Consider the following 26,074-nt stretch of genomic DNA (forward strand, 5'->3'; position numbering starts at 1 on the left):
ATGTTGGTTGTTGGACAAGAATTTTTGGAAAAGAGGATGGAATACTTGAAAAGGAGAAGCATGAATTTTGTGATGTGGGAGATTTCTTGAAGAGCTGCCAAGAAGATTTGAGTTGTTGAGAGTGATGAGGTCTAGTCAATAAACCAAAACTTAGCTGAATGTAGATCTAAATTTGCAAAGTGAGTTGTGGGAAAATGAACCAAGTTGTGGTGCCAAAAAGATGACACACATCTTTTTATAAAAAAAGATTCAATAGTGCATGCACAATTTTTAAATCTATTATTTGTGGGCTACAACCTGCAACCCATCTCATTTTATTTGTTTCCTCTTTCTAGTTGCCTTCTTTTCCTCTAAAAATGTGTACAAATTTTGTAGAAGGTCCAATATTTTCTCTCTCTCCTCAAAATGCCTCCTTCTCACTAGAGATCAAGATCAAGATCATCAAGTATGTTTTCTACTCTTGTTTTTGCATTGTTTTGTATATTTTTTTAGTTTTGCTTCAAGTTTATTTATTTATTTAAAATGCAATAGGATTCTTATCAGGAAATGTGAATAATCAAACACCAAATCCCTAGCCTGATCAACAAAATCAAAATGAAAGCCCTCCACAAGATCTAAATGAAAACCCTCATGAGGAAGAGCAAGAACCTCCACTGATTGAAAGACCTCCTCCTAGCACCCAAGAAAATATAATAAATGAAATAGAAAGAGGGAAAATGAATTCGAAGCAATCATTGGTAGGTTAAAATCTTATGGGAAAATTATCCTATGAGAGAATAATTGGCATCCTCCCTTGAGTCCATTATGAGCCATGTAGCTTTTGTTAGTGGTCAATCATATATTTGTAATGTTAAGAGAGAATAACAAACAAAATATTATGAAAAAAAATTATCCTGTAAAGATATTAAAAAAAGGACATAATCAAAGGTGATATATGTGCATTTTTTAAAAAGATAGGAGAACAAGACATTGTTAAAACTATAACTAAAAGGTTCCTCATCCATTGCCGCATCCATGATGATATTAGAAATAAATTTTGGAATAGATGGTGGATAGTCTTTGATGCCCCTCCCTACAATAATCATGAGGTTACAATATATTTCTTAAAGAAATTGTATTGTGAATTTGTCCTCAGAGAGATCCCTAATTATTTTTACATGTTATATTCTTAGCATAGAGGTGGGTGGTCGTCATTTGAGAGGTTGAGGGCACATTGTGACACTAATGCAGATAGGGCACCTATTATCAAGCCACATAGTGAGCATGTCATTATTCCTTTAGTTATGAAGGAACATGTAGAGACCAATACTCTAGGGACTATTAATGCTTTGACAAAAGCCCTCATTCATTGTGCCAATCCATTAGTTGAGGAGGAGCCTTCTTTGCATCGCAGTCACATGTGCATGTCATGTGGATCCTTATGCACATTTGGCTATCATGTTGGAGACACTGTGGATGATGGGCTAGTCAGTGATGACTTCCTGAATGAGACATTTGACATTGACAAACAAGTAAATTACAATTATAATAAACTAATTTGATTACATTTTGTATGTATAATGAATGACTAATAAATTAACATGTCTTGACATTGTTCAAAATTTAGGGTAAGAGTGTTGATGGCCCTAGTACAGATTCCCTAGCCCCATTTTTTATCTTGTTGACGAGTCAACAAGTATGTATCAATTTAATCATTTAAACTAATACATATTTTTATTAAGTAATCATATGGAGGATTGAGTTTTCTTTTAATCCATGTGCATTCATACTCTACTCTACCATCAACATTCACAAGGGACTCCGAGCCTAGGCATGATACAAGCTTCATAGAGGTACATTTATTTCATGTTAATTTAATTCATTTGATTATATTAAACATGTAAATTTTATTATATGTTTTTTAGTTAACGTCAGAGACTCCTCCTCATCTTCACCATTCCATTGATCATGGAGTTGCTGCCACGATGGCTAGTTCAGAGCCATTGAGCAAGGTATGAAAGAGTTATCATAGTTTTAGTTGTTACTTATAATAGTTAATATTGAATTTCAAATGGTATTTATAAGTATGATCAAGTGATTAAATTGATTGAGTTATTGTAGGGCCTTGTTATTCCTAATCATCCACGAGCCTTTGAGGTAGATGTACAAAGTGACTATTTGATGGCAATAAGAAAATAATTAATTTTATGTGTATATGTATTTGATTTCAATGTATAATAATTATTGATTCATATATACTTTGTTTGTATCAACTCCAGTTAGAGAGGATCCTAAACAAGATGGTGAGCAAGTGTGTGAGGGAGACCCCATCATACCCATCATCTCCCTCCACGCAATGACCAAAGACCTTTAGGGATTTGTTTTCTTCCCTTTGTAGGAAGGAGAAGATATAGGGATGGACACATTTATATACATTAGAGAAAATATATATTAGATTTTATGTATATATGACATTTTATATTTGATGTATGACATATATTTGATGCATAACATTATTAGACTTACAACTTTGATGCATTTATTTTTTCATGTATGACATCATTAGTTATCACAATATATATCTTGTTTTTCTTGTATACATTTTAAGTAATTCATATATTTTATTTTAATGTAATTTTCATCCAAAATAAGGGTAGGAATCATTATAATAAGCTTTGATAGTATCTTTTTTTATGTGAATAAGGCTATGATATTAATTTATATTTAGATTTTACAAGTTACGAGTACTTTTGATTATGAGTAACTTATTTGGAGTTTTTGTTGGGATGAGAACAATGAAACTTGAATTCTTATTATTGTTATGTTATAAATAGTAGTCCACCAATATAATTGAGATGGGGCAAGGGGCTGAATTAGTTATACAAGAATCTAAAACATTTAACCTTCTAAACAATCTTAACAAATCAATCAAAGTAAATTGTAACCATAAAGAGATGCACATACACAATTATACCAGATATGTTGATTAGGGAAACCCTTGATCAAAGGGAAAACCCTAGTGGGAATGATGCCCAAAAAATGATGTACTAATATGAGTATTCCTTGTTAGAGGATGAACCCTATTAGAATTCTATTATAATACATAGTACAAAGAGTCCCTGTTAGGAGACCTTGAATCCTTGTTAGGAGATTCCAACCCTATTAGGAGTTGTAGAAGGCAGCTAAAACCACTGTCCAAATAGCTTCAGAATTAGATCAACGAAACCACTTTCCAATTGATCTTGGTACAATTCCTTCCTAAATAATAGATGTGAGATGACCTTTTGCTTCTTCCTCTATCTAGTATGTTAGACTTCTTCACCTTCAGATCATGCAATCAGATCTATAACTTAGTATCCATCAACATTAACCCTTAAGGTCACTTACACACATTAACAAATCACTCTACTTTCTTGCTTCACAATTCACAATTCTTTTCTACTTCTCAATCTCAATCTTGATATCTAAAACTTGGAAAACATCTTTCCTTTATATCACACTCAATATTAAACCCTTGAGTTGCCTTTACATTTTATCATATGTTAACTAAATCAAATGCACATTTAATTAATGTTGTTAGCTCATAGTTATAGCCAAAATTTCACATGTGCAACTTTTGTACCTGCACACTTCTTGGCATCATTAGTGGTTAGTATACTACCTTCAATTAAGTGCATAACCCTTCATTCCAAATACAATGCATTGTATCAATTATACAATAGAAACTATTTTCCTAATGCTCTATTTCCATGCGGTTCTCTATAAATCGTTAATATTTTTTGTACTATGTTGATTTAGGTTTTGCACACTTGCCCATGTGTCCAATACATATTGTAGTATGTGCTAGTAACTGTGTATAAGTAGATACGTAATGTAATGTCTTTAATACAAAAAATCATAGTCTACTACTCTATCAATCTTAACAAACTCGTTACTATGTTGTCATCAATGACAAACATAGTCATAAAAATGTTCTAAAATTCTCCCCTATAGCATCAACATTCATGCTTAGAATCGCCCCCTTTGGCATTGATGACAACATAGATGAAAAACATCTAGTTCCAAGAATACCAATAAGTCTCTTTGTCAATCAGATCTTGCTTCATGAAAATCATTTATTGCAACACTTTTCCCCCATAGTACAGACTCTCTCCAATGTTTTTCATTTCTCTCTATCCCCATTGATGTCAATGTCAATGATAGTACATAAATGGTTCAATTATTTGAACATACAATAATCTATTAGCACGACCACAAGCTGGTTTGTTGCATTACAACTTTGGATATATCTCTATAAACAATGCAAGTGTTTAAAGACATTGTTGCATACCACTTACCTATTACCAAAAGTCCTTGACTGAATCTGTCCATCACATATAATCCTCCATTGAGGAAGTATTAGCACTCAGTCTAGTCTAACAATGGTGTTATATACCTTGGATTGATGCACTTTTGCATCTTCTATTCTAAACTAGGCAGGGGCATAAGCATACCTCTCAGGTACTCAAATCTATCATTTGGTAAGCCCTTTGTGAAAATGTCTACAATCTATTCCTTAGTATTAATGTACTCTAGTCTAATTTCATTTTTAGCAACTTTCTCTCTCAACACATGATATTTTAGGGCAATGTGTTTAGTCTTAGAATGCAAAACAAGATTCTTAGACATGTTAAGTGTACTTGTATTATCACAAAAAATAATAATAGGTTCTCTGAATGTAATTCCAATATCCTTCATCGTCTACTTCATCCATATGACTTGATTATAGTTGTTTGCTGCCGCAACATATTTTGCCTCTACAGTACTTTGTGAGGTACAATCTTGCTTCTTACTGAGCTAGGAAACTAATCTTCCTCCAAGGAAGAATAATTCTCCAATAGTGTTTTTTTGGCAGCCCAATCTCTGGCCCAATCAACATCTATATAAGTGCAAAGAGTGAAATCATTTCTTTTTTGATACCAAATGCCATAATCTGATGTCCCCTTTTAGATATCTAAATATCCTCTTTACTACTACATAGTGATATTCTTTAGGGTTAGTTCAAAATCTTTCCACAATTCCAATTGCATTAGCTATATTTGGTTTGCTATGAATTAGATACTACAATCCTCCAACCATAGAATTGTACTTCTTCTATTCAACAGTATGTGTCTCATCCTTGCTTGATAATTTGTGACCAGTTATCATAGGAGTTCCAATAGGTTTAAAATCTTCTAGACTAAATCTTTTCAGCAAATCTTTTAAATAATTTTTTTGAGAAATAAAGCCTTCTTTGTTTTGAACAATTTGTAATCCTAAGAAAAATTTCATTTCTCCTATCATGCTCATTTCAAACTCATTCTTCATGTCTTCTGAGAATTTTTTTGCTAGCTTCATCATTTCCTCCAAAAATGATGTCATCAACAAATATAATGATTATTAACAAACCATTTTCTATTTCTTTTAAGTACAAGTTACTATTTTTTGTTCCTTTAGCAAATCCAAGCTTTGCTTAGTATTTATCCAATCTTGCCTATCAGGATCTAGGTGCTTGCTTTAATCCATACAAGGCTTTCTTTAATTTGCAAACCATATCCTTCTGTTTTGTCAAAGGAAAACCTTCTGGTTAGTCAATATAAACTTCTTCTTCAAGTTCTCCATTCAAGAATGTTGACTTAATACCCATTTGATATACCTTAAAATTCTTATTTGCTACATATTCCAGGAACATTCTGACTGCTTCCATCCTTGCTACAAGTGAATGTGTTTCCTTATAATCAATTCCTTCTTGTTGAGAGTAGCCTTTGCATACAAGTCTTGCTTTATTCCTTATTACTTCTCCTTGTTCATTCATTTTTTTTTTTAACACCCATTTTGTGCCAATCATATTTTTGTCCTTTGGTCTAGAAACTAATTTCCATGTGTCATTTTTTATTATCTATTGAAGTTCCTCCTCAATTACTTTTATCCAATGATCATCTTTGGTTGCTTCATTTGCACTCTTTGGTTCTAGTTGAGATATTAGACATAGTTCTTCATTCATTTTTCTTCTTGTTATTACTTCCATTTCTTTACTTCCTATTATGTGATCAGTAGGATGATTTCTTATAAAATTCCTATTTTGGGTAGAGTTGTTGCTTGAACTCTTTTTTTAAGTGTTGTGAAAGCTTTGTTCTTCTCTTACTACTTTAGTTTGCACATTATTCTGCAAATCATTGTTAGTTTTGAGAAATAGTTCATTGCCTATGTTGGTCATCCTAGAATAATCATCTCCATCAGAGTTATAATCCATCATCTTTTCCTTAGTGCCAAACTTTTCATCAATTTTAACATTTGTGCACTCTAGTATAGTTTTTGTTCTATAGTTGAAACATCTATAAGCTTTAATTTTTGATGAATAGCCAAGAAACATACCTTCATCACTCCTTGGATCAAACTTACCGATATCATCATCTCTTTTGATGTAACATTTGCTTCCAAATATCCTAAAGTATTTGACTAATGGTGAGTGACCAAACCATAGCTCATAGGGGTTTTTTTCCATACCTTTCCTAATCTGCACTCTATTCAATATGTATACTACTGTATTGACTACTTCTGTCCAAAATGTTTTGGGTACATCATTCTCGAATAACATAGTTCTTGTTGCTTCAACAATTGATTTGTTTCTTCTTTAAAAAATCTCATTCTTCTAAGGTGTATGGGGTGAAGATAGTTGTCTCTTGATACCATGATCTTCACAATAAATATTGAATTCTCTAGAAGTGAATTCTCCTCCTCTATCAGATCTTAGGCTCTTGATTTTAACTCTAGATTCATTGTCAACTTTATTCTTACATATCTTGAATTTCTCAAATGACTCTTCTTTTCTTTAAGAAAAGCTACCCACATCATTCTAGTAAAATCATAAAAAATAAAATCATAACGTACCTTTCTCCATAGAATCCTCTTGTTCTTTCAGGACACTCAGATCTGTATGAAACAATTCTAGCTTTTGTGTAGTATAAAATTGCTTGCAAGGAAATGAGACTCTTTTCTGCTTAGCCAAGATACATTCATTAAAAATAATGTTAGTGGGTTTAGTGATCTTATTTAAATCTCTCATAGCAAATGTATTACTAGCTTTCACTATGTTATCAAAGTTAATGTGACAAAATCTTCTATGCCATAACCAATTGTTGTCAATATTAGCTACCAAACATGCTATTTTAGTGGAGTCTAACTTAAATACATTATCTTTGGTTCTTGTGCCAGTACCAAGTAGTTTTCCTTCCTTTTTTTGATAATTCATGTGTCATTACCAAACTACAATTGGTAACCTTTGTCCATAAGCTATCCAACACTGAATAGGTTATGATTTAGTTCATCAACAAAATAAACATCATTAGTGTATGTTTTACCATCTAGTGTGATAGATCCAATTCTTATAATTTGATAGGTTGCATTGTTCCCTATTTTGAAAATTCCTCCATCATGGAATCTGAATTTGACAAATTTTCTCATATCACCAGTAATGTGATGTGAACAACCACTATCAATAATCCAATCTTTCTTTTCAACTTGTGAGATCAGCACACTTTCTTCTCTAATTTCTCTATCAAGATCATCCTCCTTTATAGCTATGAATCCTTAGTCATCTTCACTCAAGTTTTGATTAGATTCTTGTTCCTCTTCTTCTTCATTAGCATATAAATAATTTCTATGTCTTCTAGACTTGAATCTTCCCTTATGCTTTCTTTCTCTTTTAGGACACTTCGATGCATAATGACCATATTCATTATATGTCCAACATTTAAAGATATTCTTACCATCTTTTTCTCTTTCCACAAGAAGAGCCACTCCTTCTTGGATCTTTTACTCAATAGAATTTCTACTACTAGCAATATCTCCTTGTTCTTTTGTGTTCTTTGCTAGACCAAGTTTGATATTCAGTGCACTAAATGTTGTCTCAACCTTTGCTAATTCTCTAGATTCTTTTAGATCAAATTCTAAAGTTTCCAATCTACCAAAAAATGTATCTTTGGTGAAATTAGTAGATAGGATATCATTAGCTGAATCATTTGTGTTACTATCTTGAAAGGTGGTTTTAGACTTTTCAAGATCTTCCATATCACTTTATCATCAGATTTCATTCCATCAAGAGATGTGATTCCTGCAACAATCTCATATATTCTACCAACATAGCTTCTTACAAATTCATCTTCCATCATTTTAGCATCTTGGAATGCACAATACATATTTTTCAATCTAACCCTTTTTGCATGTGTATCACCCTCATAATTAGCCCCTAAAGTTTTCCAAATTTCATGAGATGTTTTGGGTTGTTTTACTTGACTGTACTCATCTTCAGGTAGAGCTAACAATATTTCTTCTCTTGACCTTATGTTGCACATAAATACTTCTCTCTATTCCTTGGTGTGGGTTTCAAGATGTTTTTCTTTTGAAATGTTCTTAGATGCCTTGGTTACAAACCAATATCTTGGACCCATGCACAAGAGATGAGTCTTCATTTTATCCTTCCAACTGGCATAGTTTGTGCCATCAAATCTAGGACTTTCCTTCTTGAAAAAATTCACCATGGATCTCCCAAATTTGTTAAACTTCCCTTCAAGGACCTAAGGCTCTGATACCAATTGTTAGAAATTTAGTAGTGAATCAATTATATAAGAATCTAAAAAATTTAACCTCTTAAACGATCTTAACCATTCAATCAAAGTAAACTATAACCATAAAGAGATGCACATACATAATTACATCAGATATGTTGACTAGGGAAACCATTGATTAAAGGGAAAACCTCGGTGGGAATGATGCCCACAAAATGATGCACTAATATGAATATTCCTTGTTAGAGGATGGACCTTGTTAGGAGTCTATTACAATTCTTAGTACAAAGAGTCCCTATTAGGAGACCTTGAATCCCTGTTATGAGATTCCAACCTTGTTAGGAGTTGTAGAAGGTAGCTAAACCCACTATCTAATTGATCTTGGTACAATTCCTTTCTGAATAATAAATGTGAGACAATATTTCACTTCTTCCTCTATCTAGTATGTCAGACTTCTTCACCTTCAGATCATGCAATCGGATCTAGAACTTAGTATCCATCAAAAGTAACCCTTAAGGTCACTTACACGCATTAGCAAATCACTCTGCTCTATTGCTTCACAATTCACAATTCACAATTCACAATTCTTCTCTACTTCTCAATCTCAATGTTGATATCTAAAACTCAAAAAACATCTTTAATTTATACCATACTCAATATTAAGCCCTTGAGTCAGCTTCATATTTTATCATATGTTAATTAAATGAAATGCACATTTAATTAATGTTGTTAGCTCATAGTTATACCCAAACTTTCACATGTGTGACTTCCATACCTATGCACTCATTGACATCATAAGTGGTTAGTGTACTACCTTCAGTTAACTGCACAACCCTTCATTCCAAATACAAAGTACTAGATTGACTATACAATAGAAACTATTTTCCCAATGCTCTGTTTCCATGTGGTTCTCTATAAATCATTTTTATTTTCCATACTTTTTCGATTTAGGTTCTGTGCACTTTCTCATGTGTCCAATACATATTGTAGTATGTGTTGGTAACTACACATAAGCAGATATGTAATGTAATGTCCTTAATACAAAGTACAAGCTCATTGCTATGTTGTCATCAATGAAAAACATGATCATAGCAATGTTCTACAATGCTCCCCCATAGCATCAACATTCATGCTAACATGTTATACAATTGACATTGAAGTTTGACTCTTGAGTTGGCTGCATTATGTAAATGTCTAAGCTTGAATCTTAGTGTCATCATAAACATGCCAAGAGTTTATATATGCTTTATCTTCAGAACCCAAGAAGACTTGAAATAAAGTTTTTAATTTATTCATGAAATTTGATATCAATATTACTTTCTTATCCATCTCTTTGAGAGTTTCATTCATGGAAACACATTATAAATCCTCTTCTTATGATTACTATAGCTATAGTTGAATTTTTTCTTAGATATATTTTGTTTGTCATTATCCTAGTGTAGGGAACCTAAAAGCCCTTATTTTGGCTTTCTTTGTGTTGTTGTTGGTTTGAGACTTGTTGTGACTCTATCCAAGTTAGGGTGGTGTATTGTTATGCTTAGATCAAGTTGGTTAAACTAAGCCTTGCTTAGGTGTGTGCAAGCTAATAGACACTAGGGGGACACTAGGTGGTCAAAGCGGGTCTAAGTCCATACAAGCCATTTGCAAGTGGGATATGACCCAACTAGGTCCTAAACAATGATTTTTCATCTTGTTCAAGTGTTTGGAACTCATAAAATGTAATTTTGGTTTGAAATGCTAAAAGTTGCTAAGTTTTCAAGAAGTTGCTCAAATGGGTCTAAGGGACAAAAGAGGCATATTGGTTACCAAGGGGCCACATTATGTATTATAGTCTTTAGAAGCTTAGGAGGCTTGCTAAATACCTCCTACTTTCTCATTGACATTTAATATGGTATTAAAGTCTCCTCCTAGAAGGATGAGATCATTCTTATGATTGTTAATGAATAAGATGATTTCTTCCCATAAGAAAATCTTTTCTATATTATAGGTTGGACCATATACATTAATGATAATAAATTGAAGGTTAGATTTAGTGCTTTTGACTCTACTACCTAACTAATTGTTATTGGATTTTCAACTTTATAAAGTAGCTTTCATAGGGTTTTATATGAAACCTAAACCTTCATAAGCCCCTCAAGATGTGTGTAAGATAGTGTTTCAGGTCCCTATATTCTTTTCTAAATTATTTCCTTCGTCCATATTTAACTTAGTTTCTTGAATTAGTATGATTTCCGATTCAAAAAGTTTTAAATTTTGTTTTAGTAGTATTTTCTTGCTAGGGGCATTTAAGCCCCTAGAATTCCAAGTAGTGATTTGCATAGCTCCTTAGGAAGGCTCCTCCCATTCCTTGATTTAAATAGTTTACTAATCTTTTGTTGTTCTCTAGCCTGACCATTTCCTTCTCTTAGTTCCTTGAGGGATTTTCTACCTCTTTTAGATTTCACCTTGCCATATTTAGGAGATTTAAGTCCTTGATTCATCTAGATGCCCAACTATTTTATATTCTCTTGTGTACTTAAGGAAATTTCAGATTGATTGTCTTCTTTCCCTTCCTCTTCTTCACTTTCCATCTCCTATATTATTTGCTCTACTAAGTTTAGGTAGTCCTTTGTGACTCTATCCTCTGTAGATGTATACCTTCTTAGCTTAATTTCCTCAAAATCTTTGGCTTGCATAATCTCTAGAAGTGCCTCAATTAGCTATAGAAATTCCTCATTTTTTTATTCACCTTCAATTTTTAATAAATCTCTTTTTAGATCTATGTAGGTATAGTTATCTCCTCCTAGTTCTAGAACTTTGTGAATCAAACTTTCCTTTTCTACTTCACTGCTCTTATCAATATTTTTAAAGACAAAGACTTCAATTAACTTCTTAGTTAAGGCTTATAAATTATCTTCTTCCACATTGTCTAGATGCAAATTTCCTAGCTCTTCCTCCCTGATCTAGTCTCGATGTAAGAAATCTTGAAAATCTTGTTTTAACTGTCTAATTGCTTTAGAACACCAGCTAATTGGCTGTTCGTTAGAAGTTACTACCTCTTCCCCATTTTTTGTTATATTGTCTTGGGGAGGTTCCATCTTCTCATCTAAATTCATAGTTGTCCCTTTTTTTGGTTCTTCCCCATTAAATATTATGAAATTTCTTCTTTCTTCTATTCTTCTAACTTCCAAATCCAATAGCTTTTTAGTTGGTTGTGTCTCCATTTTCCCTAACATGATTTTGCCTCTATGTTTGAAACACAACTTCTTTTATTCTTTTTGGTTTCCTCTAAGTTGTCCATATCTTCCCTACTAATGGTTGTCAATTCATATGGCTTTAAGTTAATCAAATCTTCCTAGCAATTTCTGCTATCTATACAAAGATCTTTGGCACTATGATTCTCATCAATCCTCTATAGATTTGAAAGAGGATTTGTATCTATTCTTTCCCCAATACTTACTTTTCCTTTGTTGGATCTTGGACCTACATATTCAAAAAGGTTTTAAAGGTCTGGAAGTTAAAAACACAAAAATTGCAGTGTGGTCATCAACTTTTAAAAGTTGCTCCATAACATTTTGTGCAACTTTTTAGTTATGACATTGCAATTTTATTTGTTCATGTAGTAGTTTTATTTTATCTTTTTTAATTGCCAAATCTCTCTCCCTTTCTTTTATTGTTTAAGTTATCAATTTTTTCCTTGGCATGATGATGATTTCTATATGTCAAATTATTCAAACATCTGAATTACTTACAATTTGTAAATAACAAATAATTAAAATACATATACAAATTACAATTATTTCAATGAATACAAAATATATATTAAACAACTTGTAATATTATAATGAATTGTTCATTCTTTTAAAATTTCTAACCATTTCCAAATAACAATTCATTCAAGCGTACAAATTTCAATGACTTCACTATATATTAAACAACTTGTCAAATTATAATGGAATTTGTCTCCATAGAAAATATATTTAAAAAGGACTACACTAACCTTTTTTATAGAAAGAATTTTCAAAAACCATTCTAATGGTGTATCCAATGATTGAATTTGGTGTTTGCTAGCTTCCAATAGCATAAAACTTATATTTTTTGTCGGAACAACATACCTAGCAACAAACAAAAAATAGAATATGGGTTAGTAGGGACCCAAATTTCCCTTGTAAACAGTTTTTGGTGTTTTCATATAGTGTGTATGCACTATAGCACAGACACATTATAAAGCGTGAATGCACTATGTGAAATCTCTCTCTCTCTCTCTCTCTCTCTTTCTCTCTCTCTCTTTCTCCCTCCCTCCCTCCCTATCCCTCTCTCTCCCATCCCCTACTCTCTCTCCCCCACCCTCTCCCATTCCCTACTCTCTCTCTCTCTCTCTCTCTCTCTATATATATATATATATTCCACCCTCTCCCATCCCCTCCCTCTCTCCCTCTCTCCCTATCCCACCCTCTCACATCCCCTACTATCTCTCTCTCCCTCTCCCTCTCCCCTTCTCTCTCTCTCTCTCTCTCTCTCTCTCTCTCTCTCTCTCTCTCTCTCTCAGAAAGTATACAAAAAATGAACAATTTGTCTTGTGTACTCTTGTTCAACTTTCCTCATGGTTGAGCATTGATAAAATCAACTTACGTGATATTGTAGATCTCTGTGTTAGCTATATGACCATATTATTTATTTCAAATTTAGACTATTTCAACTCTTTCAATTATAATTTATTTTGAGTGTATGCCTATTTTCTTTAAAAACCAACATGTACTAATTGGGGTGTAGATTTTAGTGTGTTCATTGAATTTCACAACTTAGTTTTTTAGAAACTAGACTCCATTCTATAGACTTTGGAAAAAGGAAGTTTTGATTTTAGATTAGTTGTCAATCATTTATAGGCGGAGCATAGAAATATTTAACATTTTTGGGATGTGTTCAAGTAAAAAATTCATTTAAAAAAAATACACATTATAAAACTACCCAAAAAATTTGGGATAAACTACACAGTGTTAGGTAACTTTTGACTAGAGCAATTAAAGAATTTCAAAAAAAAAGTTAAAATTTTAGGGGGGCCACACTTTGCACTATGTTACATTTTTTCTTAAAAAGTAGTACCACTTTCTATGGCCCCTTTATTTGAGGACCTAAAACTAAACCTTTTTGAAAAAAAATTAGTAGTTTAGAAACTAGATTCAAAAGACTACTAGACTTTTTTATGGTCATATCTTAAAATTTTGAGCGTAACTATCTTCAAATTCTCATCAAAGTTCAAAAATTATTGATTTAAAAAAAAAGAGTGGCCACTTATACCCCCCTTTTGGTACCACAACTTGGTGCACTTACCCTTGTATGTTATTAGATCAAACCCACATTTTACTTTCTAATCATTGTGGCAGTAGTAAAATCCTTTTGATTAAGGTTGACCTAACAGTCATTTGTAAATCCTTTAATAAGGTCACATTCTCAGGGAGTTTTCTAAAGTCCTATAACAAGGTCACTCCTAATAGGGTGATTAAATCCTTAAACAAGGTCACACCTAACAATGTGTTTTGTAACCTTTAATAGGGTTGGCTCCTTATAGAGCTTAGTTCAGAAGAGTGAAAAGTGGTAGCATGTTACTTGGTGGTTTTCCCAAATTGGGTTTCTATGTTAAATATGATGTTAAACATTTGTGTGAATGTTTTTTTATGTGTTGATGCTACTTACTATTTTTTGTGTTTGAAATGTATTGTTAATTGTGCTATTATTATGAACTAGTTGACACATATTGAATAGAGACCTAAAATAAATTGAATATGTTGAACAATGATGAACAATTTTATTCGATATGATGTTCATAAGTTTGATTAAGTTTGTTTTAGTTGTTAAACATTGATTTTATACATCTAGACCTAAGGATAACTAATTCATCCCCCCTCTCAATTATTATAAATATTCCAATTGTATATGTAAATATAGGTTTTTCATCTACTTTTAAAAATATATTTAAGATGACATGTATAGAGATAGATACATAAAAAAGAAAGATTGGTCTTCAATGTATATTTTTTTTTTATAATTTATATTTAATGTCAAACTTGTAAATAATTGAGTATTTTTATCTTCCACCATGTTTCCCCTATCAAATCTATGCCATTTTAAAAAGTAATTATATATTCTTGAAGAGAACTCTCTCCTCTAGTGTGGTATATAATTTCTTTTTATATCTCCTTTTTTTTTTGAATGAGAATCTTCATAAATATACACCTACTTATTAGAAATACATGTATGGTTGTCACTTGGATATTCTATTTATATGTTTTATTGATGCTAGGTTTTATCATTGATGACAACGTATATTTTTGAGTTCATGATAGATAAAGATTTTATACATTACAAAGGATTATTGGTAAAAAAAATTTGGCACATAATAGGTTAAGCTATGTGAGCTTAGAATTATTTTCATAGAAGATTATAGATCCTAGATCTATGTTTTCTTATATATCTATTGAGTAATGGATGAGTTAGAGTACATTTGATAAAAACTCATAGCAGACTAGTGTGCTGAAAATAATGTCACAGATCTAGATGTTGAGAAATTGGATATATATTATCAATGATATGGAGTTAAGTTTAGCAAGATTGGATCATGGTTGAAGACATGTTCATGAAGCTAAATTAATGATATATATTCTAAGATATCATTTCAAAGACATGTTTATGAAGCTAAGTGAATTAAGGTATGTGTTTTACTAGCAATCATCTATATTGGTGTAACGTGTTGATCTTAATTGTAGAATGTGTTAGTTATATTGTAGCATGTAGGAACCTTATTGTAATAATCTTAATGGCTCTTAATAAGGAGTGAATTACTTAGCAAGGTTCTATGTAATTAATTGTTCATTGTGGAAGCTAAAATAGGCTCACCCACTTAGTTATTTGAAAATGGTATAAAGGAAAGGCGTTTTCCTTGCATGAAACATTTTATGTATACTATGTTTTCAAAGGATGCAAGTTTGATTTTTGAATAATTTGAGAAGAGTAGAGTTTGGTTTGGTACATGGTATTGAGCTTCAAAGGAACTGTATTGTCAATTGAGTTGTAGTTTGGTCAATTAAGTGTTTTGGATATGCTATCTTGAAGTGTTGATATTCGTATTACTTGGATCAATTTAGATAGTGGATCTAGCTATTTCCTAATTACAATTAAATAGGGTTAGAACCTTAGGACAAGGTTTAAAGGCCTCCTAAAAGGGATTTGTCCTTTAATAGGGATTGTTGTACTCATTGTATTGTAATTAGCTCATAATGTCATCAAATCCTTTCATAAGGAACTTATATATTAGACCCTATCTTGAGGGTACCATCCTTACTAGGCTTTTCCCTCTGATTAAGGGGTTCCCTAGTCAAAATATTATTGTGTCATTACATGCATAGTTTATCTCTTTTTATGATTCATTATATTGGTTATTGAATTTGGAAATAATAAGTTGGATTTAAGTTTAATTTCTCACAACTAATTCACCTTCCTCCTCCTTTCAGTTGTGTGTGGACTCTACTTCTTAAAAAATTGTGTTAGAGCATTAGGTCCCTTTTGAAGGAAATCTTAGATAATTGAGGGGATCCAAGGAATATAGGAAGGAGAGTCCAAAATTTGATGAAGAGAACTATGACAGTTGGAATGATAAGATGCAAACTTAGTTGATCTACATGTGAGTTGACTACTCATTGATTACAAAGAAACATGTTATTATGAATAAGTAAAGAGATCTATTTTCATGTACATATGAGGAAAATAAGATATTCCTATGTAATATGATTCCAAGAGAAGAACTGACCACTACACTTCCTGAATAAAAATTGTTGAGGTAAAGGGTCGTGATCTTTCTCATAAATTTTGGACTAGATTAGAAATATTATATTAATGTGATGAATATACAAAGACACCAAGGTTGTAGAATTAGAAATCTAAGGTAGAAAGTTCCAAAATATAAGACATGAATCTATTAGGTAATATGTTTAAAAAATACATAGATTGCCATATGTATAAAGAGATCTAGAGGAATGATATCAGAAGATGAGGTATGCTACAAAATTATGACATCTTGAACCCTCGCTTATGATAATAAGATATATTCTCTTGAAGAAGCTATTTGTCTTATAAAATAATTTAATATATAAACTTTAATTGGAATATTGTAAAATTTTGAGACTAGTAGATTAAGAGATATTTTACCTGGAGTTGAAACAACTTTCAAAGCTAGTGTACATAATGATAACAGGGTACTAACAAAATGTGTAAGCACTAGTAGATACTATGCTAAAGATTGGGCACAAGGTCAAGAAAAAGAAAGAAAGACTTGTTAGTATTTTAAACTACCAAGCAAAAAACCACCTGATACCAAGATGATGAAGGAAAAATTAGTCTAAGGATTAGCTATTTCCTATGCTCAACTAAGTCCACAGATTTGGACCCAACTTCAACAAAATCATAAAGATTTTTTATTGTTTAGGCATTGCAAAACCAAGGCAGGTGCACCTGAAGGGTAAAAGGGTTCAAAAATAAATATCATCTTTACACTTCACTCTCTTAGTGATATTAATTCACAATATTCATCCCTTACTGTAGATATTTGGTCACAAATTCTTCTTAGATTTACATATAATTATGGGTAACAACATAGATGGGTAAAAGCACAAACCTGTGTCACCTTTTATAAAGGAAAGCGACATCATAATTTAAACTCTTCAACTTTAATGTCATAAAAGTGGAATTTGTGTTTAGAATTGGAAGATGATGTAAACTATTGAAATGTGTAAAATTGGATGAAGTTCGTGTCTATAATTTTTTTTTTTAAAATTGAGTGAAAATTTTATTTATTTTTGAATTTTTAAAGTCTATTTTTATTTATTCTATATCAAAGCATTAGCTGGTATTTTAGTGAAATCTAAATTATTATTTTTGTTTCTATAGATTAAAGTATTCAATGGGCAGTAAAAGGAAAAGATCAAGGAAATATGATAGAATAAGAGATGACAAAATGAAAGGTTAGACAAAACGTAACCAAAACCAACCTACTAAAATTCTTGAAGAGGATTAGATTCATAAAGAGAATGAAAGTAATCAAGAGGAAGAAATTGGAAATCCTAATGATAGAAAAAAATTAGAAGGCATAGCAAATTTGATGGATTTGGATGAGGAATACTTTTAAACCAAATTTCATCTAAAGATATGATAAATGATAACATTATAAGAAAGAATTGTCAAAACATGTGGGATGAATATTTCAAAGATAAGAATATATTTGGATAGGCACAATTATTTGTCAAGTTATTTAGGAGAAAAGATATGAGACCTATTTTGGAGTTGTTGGATGTTGATAATAGGAAAAGCCAGGTGCATAATATTAATAAAACAATAGTTGAGAAATTGGGAAATTCTTATGACAAAATTGACAACACAACTCGAGGAGGTGATTTGAGTAATTCTTATGACAAAATTGAATTTTGGACCACACATTCTCGTGTTTCTTCCGATAGATGTGATACTATACAAATTAAAGATCAAGAGACAGGGGCCAAAATTGAACATCCAAAACATTTCATAGATATAACCCAAAGTGAATTATTTCAAAGATTCAAGCAAGAATTTTCTAATGTCAAAATATGTTAGAGAATGTTTGAGAGTTTGTGTTCTTCCTTTGTACACATAAATAAGATGCGTGAAACTTCTTATTGTTGAAATCATGTTGAATTTGGTCTACACTTGAAATCATATAAAAAAGGTATGGCAATACTTGAACCTAATTTGTTCATCCCTAGCAATACAACACAATTTTTGAAGTCCATATTATGTGATAAATTAGAAGATTCAGATGATTTCAAAGCGCAATGCATCAAAAATAAGTGTCAAGATTATGGAGATTTACACAAATTTTTAATGCAAATTGAGAATATTAATGAATTGACACCAGTTTCATGGATGAGATATGAATATGAAACATACCAAAATAAGACACAAGATGAATCCAAAAAAAATGTATTGAAGGACAGTGAATTGCATTATGATGAGTTTATGACCAAGTTCTTTCCATTGATATATCCACATATCCAACATTGTCATGGTGCAGGATGACAAGCTAAATAGTTTCGTGATTCCAAAAATTATTTTCCACCTAGTTGTATGCTTTTAGTTGTAGATTTTTCTGAGAATTATACATTTGCACCTCAAATAGAGCTTCAAGGGCAATATTATCATTTTGAACAAGTTGCAATATTTGTGCAAGTGACCTATAGACATGCACAATTTGAGGTGGATGAGATAGAAAGGTTGGATGAAAATGAACGCATCATCATCAAAGAGGTTCATTTATATGTTAGTGATGATAGAGTTCATGATAAAAACATACACAATCAAACCTAGAAGCGAATACAGAAAGAGTTATGTGGCTCGTTATTTTGCAATGTTCTTTGAAGATCTTGGAAATTGTGGAATAAATGTTTCAAAGCACTAGATTTGGTCTGGTGGATGTGCAGGTTAGTACACCATGTGAACTTACACATTTATTTAACTTATATTTATTTGTACATGCCTATTTTGATTTGATACATGTACACAAATACTTTTTTCTACTTATCATTTCATGTTCATAGGATAATTCAAATCTGCAAAAGCATTTAATTGGTTAGCAATGCAACATGCTAGAACCGATGTTAGGTTTTTATGGAATTTCTTTTAAAGTGGACATGAAAAAGGGGAGCATGATGGAGTAGGAGCATGTATAAATCATACACTTCGACAACATGAACTTGTAGGTAAATATGCATTTAATGTGCATGTTTAATACTAGTAGCACATATTTTAAATTATATATGCATGTTGTATGTACATACAGGGAATATGATAGAGAATGCAAATCAAATTGTTGAATGGTGCAAAGTTCATTTTGCTACTCAAGATACTGAATACAATAAGCATTAATTTTGGGAAGTAAATGGTGAACTTTATATTTATGTTTAATGTATTTTTCAAATTCTTGAGTTTTTTACTAAATATTTATTTTGAAATATGACAATTAATTTTTGTATTTGTAACAGATATAGATCGATCTAATCCTTACAATTATCAAATGATTCTTGGCATTAGAAGTTTACATCAAGTGATGACTACAAGAAACCATAAACCTCCAGTAATTAAAGTAAGAGAGAAAACATGTTTTTGTGATGACTACATTATGGACAATCTAGTGAGTGCATGTGAAAATATTGTGAATGGATATGTTTCACATTGGAATTCGAAGGAGATAGTTAGAAAGGCTCCTTTTGAAGATGTTGACATTGACATTGACATTCATGATCCTGTATATTTAGTTGATTATAAACACATTTCTAATTTAGTTATGGTAGGTTTGTGTGCATATATATATATATATATATATATAGACATGAATATTCATTTTAAAATTAATTTATATTTATCTATTTTTATATACATGTAGGAGATATTTTTCTAGTTCAAGCCTTACTAGATAATGCGAAAAATGTGGACTATTATCTTTTAAGATGCACAAAAGAAAAACACAAGTTGCTACTGAACAGTCATATCCAATTGGGTTAGTTGTTATTGAAGGAACATATTATCAACAAACAAGGGTAACTGATAGTGGTATTGGATATATCAAATACAAGCTTGGAGGAAAATTTTTACATTGCAGTAACCATGTTATAGCAACCAAGTTACAATTTGAAGCAATACAAAGAAAAGGACATTGTGGAAATCAAAAGTGCAAACTGTCTATTGAAGAAAATGAAAAACTTCTAGAGATAATAAAAACTAGAAAGGATCCTAGCAATACGATATTTGTAGAGCTCTAGTTTACCTATATACTTATTGTGGAGCTCTAGTTTAGGTATGTCTATATAGCTCTTATACTTTTAAATTTAATGTTGATAGGATATTTGTTTTATAAATTTTTATACATTGGATCATTTATCTTGGATATGCAAAATTAGACATGTTTTGTTATTTTTATTTAAATTAGACATGGATATCTCATTTAAGACAACCTCTTAAGACCTCCCCTTAAGACAACCTCTTAGGAGCTCCCCTTATGACTACCTATTACCTAACCTCCTCTTAAGACCACCTATTAGGACATCCCCTTAGTACCACCTTTTAGGACCTCTCCTTAAGACAACACCTTTAGTATTTGTATGTATCTATATACATTGTTTATGTTTTCTTATGATTGTTAATGTTGTTATGTATTTATGTACATATAATCTTTATGTTCTTATATATGTATTAACTTTTATTAATTAAATGTTGTAACATGCATTATTTAGGTCATACTCTTTATATGTTCTTATGTACATGTGTATGTTATAATCGTACCTGTGCATTAATCTACATTATTATATATGCATAATTTAGGATCTTCCCTTAAGACATTTCATAAAATATAGTTAATTATACTTAGAATAAGGCATTAAAAAAAAAACATATACATAAACATGAATATTGAAAACATACATGTCTACATTTAACATGAACACATTTACATACATCTATGAAATAAAATATCGATGAATATTGAAAACATGAATAAGGCATTAAGATGAATAACATATACAGAAACATGAATAACACATACATACACATAAAATATTAAGACATTAAAAGATCAATAACATGTACATAAACATTAATAAAAATATGAATATTGAAAATATGTATTACATTTTTTATTTTCGTATGTATTCTTTGTGTTCTTATATGTATTCTTATATATAGTTCACATCATGTATTTTTTACTAGTAATATTTATGTGCTTAAATACATTTTATATAATAAAAAATACATCTATGTAATAAAAAATACATTTTAATCTACATTCTTATGTATAATTTAGGATCTCCCCTTAAGACATTTCATTAAATATAGTTAATTACACTTAGATTAAGGCATTAAGATGAATAACATATACATAAACATGAATAAGGTATTAAGATGAATAACATATACAAAAACATGAACATAATATGTACATCTATATAAAATTAACACATCTATGAAATAATGTATACATACCCATGTAAAATGTATCCAAAATACCATATAAAACATCTCCAAAATACCACATCAGATTTCTCTAAAATACCACATGTATCAAATGTATCTGAAATAACATGTACATCCATATAAAAGTATCTGAAATAAGACATGTATCTAAAATAACATACATATCCATATAAAAGTATCTGAAATAACACATGTATCTGAAATAACATACATCAAGCTAGATATCAAAGTATCTAAAATGACATGTATATATAAAATATCCCAACATCAATGAAATAGACATGTGTAAACTAAGATCAACCACATCCCCCTCCTGATTCTTGACCCCAAAAGGCTCTACAATTTGAATCTAGACCCTATTTCAAATGAAAGAAATTTGTAAAATTATAAAATTATACATATGTATACATGTATGTATTATATCATATGTACAATATATATCTATCAAATACATTATAAAAAATACATAACATACATGTGACTCATGTTGTGTAGGATTTGTTGGGGTCTAAAGATCTCCAAAATGCAATAGACTATCACTAAGATCCTATAGAACACACATGTACATGTAAACAAGTTAAATTGAATCACTCAAGAATATATATGCATAGACCTAAGCACATACATATAAAAGATCTTGAGTAGGCTAAAAAAATTGTATACATGTGTAAATTATAGTAACAAATAAATATAAACATATATAAATTTACAATATTTACCATAGCATCATGTAATGCTTTGCCAATCTGATTGATATCTGAGTCATGTAGTGATAGAGTAATCTCTGACTCATGGAATGTAAGTTCTCTAAGGCCAAGCTGTGTAGGAGTAGGTGCTATACAATGTGTAGGGATATCCTCCTATCTCTATGAGGGATGTGATCCTGCCATGCATGAAAAAATATGGCTGATGTGTTCACCAATGTCATGAAGAGGAATCCCCATGACTATCAACAATGCCTGATATGATCCAAGAAGATTAGATGCTAAATAAGATTCCATATGATGCAATGCATCCACATTTGATATAGCTAAAACCTCTAGCGGCGATGGTATATCTACTATCTCATATAGATCATCAACTCCTATGCTAGAAGATGCACTTGTCGAAATGGGGCCACGAGATCATGACATATATCTATCACTTCTATCTGAAGATATCTCCTATAAGTGTGTGGAAACTATGGCAATGCTAGAAAATATCTAACTCCTGACTGTATCATCAAGAATAGTCAAACCTGCAATAGTCATTTGTGGACCTCTCGACATGACCAAAAGGTTTGGACCCACCATTTCCCATTTATTAACAGGCACAGGGGTGTTCGTAGGTCTAAATCTCTCTAAAAATCAGCCTTGACCCTATCCAGCATGACCTAGAAAATATTTATAATCGACATCATGATGTAAACAAAATTCAACAAACAATTGTTTGCAAAAAGAGTGAGGAAACTCATCCTTCTGTGGCCACCTATGATGCACAACTATCCACTGAGGATATATAAATGGAGCAACAAGCTGATCTATGCACTTCATCATTGAATAACCTCTAACCCTGGCCCTATCTATATAAAATGGAAACATGGTTTTCACCATAGCAGTGGAGACCTCACAATCAATCTGTAAATACTTCACAGTGCCAGTGACATTGTAAGAAAGGGAAGAGTAAAATATCTCAATACTAATATCATCAAATGGGTTGCATGCAGAGATCATATCGATTATTTGGAAAAACTCATCTCTAATAAAAAAAATCTTCTCCCTATCAGGGAGAGTTGTAGAAGCAAACAATGTAGAATCAAGATAGTTGAGAGCACGAGATAATCTAGCAATACTATCTACAAATAAACATTGTCTCTCCTCAGTATATGATGTTAGTCTACATGTTGTGCTTGACTCAACACTAGGACCACCTCCCTAAACACTATCCTCCCCTGAGGACGTAGGTGCTCCACTAGTACCAGATGCCATAATGATTTATGCAAAGATCTCTATCTATAAATGCAGAGTTAAGAAATACATACATAAGTACATATAATTTAACTGAAAGTTAAATTTAATTTAAAACCTATATTTATATAAATATGTACAAATTTGAATGTAACTAAAAATATACACATGTTATTTAGTACATCTAGCTCAAATATGCACATGTAGCTCATGTATGTGAATAAAAAATATGCATGTATGTTATTTAGTACATCTAGGTTTACTATGTTAATGTTTTCTAAAATGTAACTAATAGATTTTTAAAATGTAATGTTATTTAGTACATATAGGTTTACTATGTTAATGTAACTAATATGTTTGTAAAATGCTATGTTATTCAGTACATATAGGTTTGTGATATGAATATCAGGATTTAACTGTGTGATTTTGAGTCAAACTCGATGACCCATATTTCATGAGTAGTGATTCAACATGAATCCATCTCTCATGAGAATAAATGGAACACTTAGCACTCATTGGATCTAGGTGATGCTCACAGGGGTGAAGCACCGGGACTTCCCGGGAGGTCACCCATCCCAGTACTACTCCAGCCTGAGCGCGCTTAACTACGGAGTTTCCTCCTTAGTTAAACCCAAAGCTTGCAACCCCATTTGCAAAACCTTCACCAAGTGTTGTGCCTTATGAACCATTCATTAGAAAACCCCTTAAGCTCATCAATTGATAAGTAGGAGATAATTTCCATAGCTAGTCAAATTGTGATATGAATATCAGGATTTAACTGTGTGATTTTGAGTCAAACTCGATGACCCATATTTCATGAGGAGTGATTCAACATGAATCCATCTCTCATGAGAATAAATGGAACACTTAGCACTCATTGGATCTAGGTGATGCTCACAGGGGTGAAGCACCGGGACTTCTCGGGAGGTCACCCATCCCAGTACTACTCCAGCCTGAGCGCGCTTAACTACGGAGTTTCCTCCTTAGTTAAACCCAAAGCTTGCAACCCCATTTGCAAAACCTTCACCAAGTGTTGTGCCTTATGAACCATTCATTAGAAAGCCCCTTAAGCTCATCAATTGATAAGTAGGAGATAATTTCCACAGCTAGTCAAATTGTGATATGAATATCAGGATTTAACTGTGTGATTTTGAGTCAAACTCGATGACCCATATTTCATGAGTAGTGATTCAACATGAATCCATCTCTCATGAGAATAAATTTAACTGTGTGATTTATTCTCATGAGAGATGGATTCATGTTGAATCACTACTCATGAAATATGGGTCATCGAGTTTGACTCAAAATCACACAGTTAAATCCTGATATTCATATCACAATTTGACTAGCTGTGGAAATTATCTCCTACTTATCAATTGATGAGCTTAAGGGGCTTTCTAATGAATGGTTCATAAGGCACAACACTTGGTGAAGGTTTTGCAAATGGGGTTGCAAGCTTTGGGTTTAACTAAGGAGGAAACTCCGTAGTTAAGCGCGCTCAGGCTGGAGTAGTACTGGGATGGGTGACCTCCCAGGAAGTCCTGGTGCTTCACCCCTGTGAGCATCACCTAGATCCAATGAGTGCTAAGTGTTCCATTTATTCTCATGAGAGATGGATTCATGTTGAATCACTACTAATGAAATATGGGTCATCGAGTTTGACTCAAAATCACACAGTTAAATCCTGATATTCATATCACAATTTGACTAGCTGTGGAAATTATCTCCTACTTACATATAGGTTTACTATGTTAATGTAACTAATAGGTTTGTAAAATGTTATGTTATTTAGTACATATAGGTTTACTATGTTAATGTTTTCTAAAATGTAACTAATAGGTTTGTAAAATGCTATTTTATTTAGTACATATAGGTTTACTATGTTAATATTTTCTAAAATGTAACTAAAATGTTATTATAGGTTTGTACTATGTTAATGTTTTATCAAATATAATTACTTAGTTATCTAAGTCTCAACTTGAATTTTCTATGTTTGAGATCATGCAAACTCTACATTTATGATTAAATGTGCATATTTAATTAAAAAATACTATATAGTTTTCTATCTTTAACATATCAATATCTAACTATAAAAAAAACTAACTAGTCTAAATAATCAACTACTAAAAAAACTTAAAATATAATTAAATTAATTATTAAAACACTTTAAAAAATTTCATTTAATCAATACTATCATGTAATAACTAAAAAAATTAAAAAAAACAAAAAAACAAAAAAAAAATGCACCTACCTGTTACGACTGAAACACCCTAATCACTTGATAACCACAACAATGAAATGCAATAGTGAAATGATTGCCAATAGCTATTTTTCAGTATTTATAAACCCAATGGGGTTCTAGCTGAAACCCTTTCAACCAAAAGGGTTTATGCCGAAACCTTGTCTACCATGTTAGTGCGAGAAAGCACCACGTCTATACAACTGAATACATTTTGACTGAAACACTTCTAGCTGAAAGCCTTTGGGCCAAAACCTTGATGGATATCACAAAGGGTGATATAGGTTTGTGCTTTGACC

The sequence above is a fragment of the Cupressus sempervirens genome, chromosome 5 (genome assembly GCF_028749045.1).
Source record: "Cupressus sempervirens isolate cs-2001-9-10 chromosome 5, ASM2874904v1, whole genome shotgun sequence".
Taxonomy (NCBI): Eukaryota; Viridiplantae; Streptophyta; class Pinopsida; order Cupressales; family Cupressaceae; genus Cupressus; species Cupressus sempervirens.